Here is a 1,788-nt window from a genome sequence, read left to right on the forward strand (position 1 = left end):
AGCCAACAAGGCCATCGATAGATGTAAACTATCACTACATGGATAGCACTGTCGGCCATTCAGCGATGGTTAAATTTCTAAAAAAAAAAAAAGAAAAAAAATCTCAAAATTCTATCATAATTACCTCAAAGTATCGTCCATCTGGTCAACTGAGCAGTACTCAAACACAAACCATTTCCGATACGGAAGAGTGGGGAGTCGTTCATTGAGAGCAGCAGGGGTATGTGAGATATTCTGTAGCTCGTTCGGTTTTAGGAATTATTTTCTGCAGGCTGCTTGAATTTGTCCGAGCCGACTGTTGAGCATATATGTCGTACTTCTTTAAGAAAGATTTTCTTGCTTGACTTTATAGACCAAACGCTATTTGTATTAAGACTTCCGGAAAGAAAATTATGCACATAATATTTAAAAAATTATAAATATGTTTTCAGAATAAACGCACATCATGAGCCTTTCTAGGGTCCTCTATAAAAAATCGCCCCCCCCCCCCACCCCACCCTATTTTAACAAAAACATGGCTACCTCCTATGTTGAGTCAGTACTGTCAACCTTTTAAATATTAGTCACAGTATTTTCTACAACATTCAAGTTCTTAGTTTTACCACTTTCCACCTCTCTGAGTCAGTGTCTGTATGGACATTTCACTGTAGCGTTGAACAAATTGTAGTGATACCATCAAGATTGTTACTTGTTTCATCCTCGACTTTATACCACAATTTCATATCCTTTTATATGAATTTAAACAGTCAGATAAAGCAATATGGCTTTTAGTGGGAGACACAAAGGCTAAACTGTAGCTATCAAACGTAGAATGCATTACGTAATATAAGACCAAGATCTATTTTCTAGTCTTTCTGGTAAATATTGTTCTGTCTATTGACTAAGATCTAGATATTAGTATACGTACAGAGTTCAGTGATCTCGTTCGTGGTGCAATCTGCTACAAAACTTTCTTTTTATTATTTTTACGTACTTTCAATTCTCTTTACGTTGTCGGTAGAGAACAAAGGTATCCCTTATTTATTACGCTGTAGTTTAGCAACCTACACCTGAGCACTGTCTGTATTTCTTTCGAACGGCGTTTGTCTTCACTGAATCGAACCAGTCTATTTGCATGTGGAGTGCAGCGCGGCTAATGAGTACCATAAAGGGCGACTGGGCGGAGATGGCGTGCTTTCCGTAGGTCCTGTTTACAGAATTCATGTCCTCCCTCTAAGGCGTTGCTATCAAAATAGTAGGTCTGCTGAAAACGCCTGCATAATGTATGCTGGTCCCCCCGGAGTGCGTCAGAAGAAGACTGCAAGGCATTTGTAGCCGGAATTCGTCGCAGATTCGATTAATCCCTTGCACGATAGTGGAACACACGGTTGACGGCATGTTAAGCATTTACGATATTTTAATTATTTGCTTATAAGTACAAACGCAGTTTGAATGTGTCCAAAAATTCGAGATAGATCACGCAGTTCCTGTAGTACCTGACTCGCAGCAAGGAGATCGATAATTCCCATCTCCGTCCATTCATCCAGAGTTTTGGTTTCCATGGTTTCCCTAAACAAAGAGACGATTTCTTTGAGGAAGACACGGTCAGTTTTCTTTCTCATCCCTGTCGTGTCCGAGTTTATACTCAGATGTCTTAATTGTAGACTAACAATGCACAAAAATAAAGATTAATACAGTTGCTGAAAGTACATGATTTCCATTGTCTACACGCAGGTTGTAAGCTGGCTCTAATAAGCTCAAGCGTCAATTCTTGCTGCCCGAGACCCTTATGCAACAAAATGGGGTTGG

The sequence above is a fragment of the Schistocerca serialis genome, chromosome 6 (assembly GCF_023864345.2).
Source record: "Schistocerca serialis cubense isolate TAMUIC-IGC-003099 chromosome 6, iqSchSeri2.2, whole genome shotgun sequence".
NCBI classification, from domain to species: domain Eukaryota; kingdom Metazoa; phylum Arthropoda; class Insecta; order Orthoptera; family Acrididae; genus Schistocerca; species Schistocerca serialis.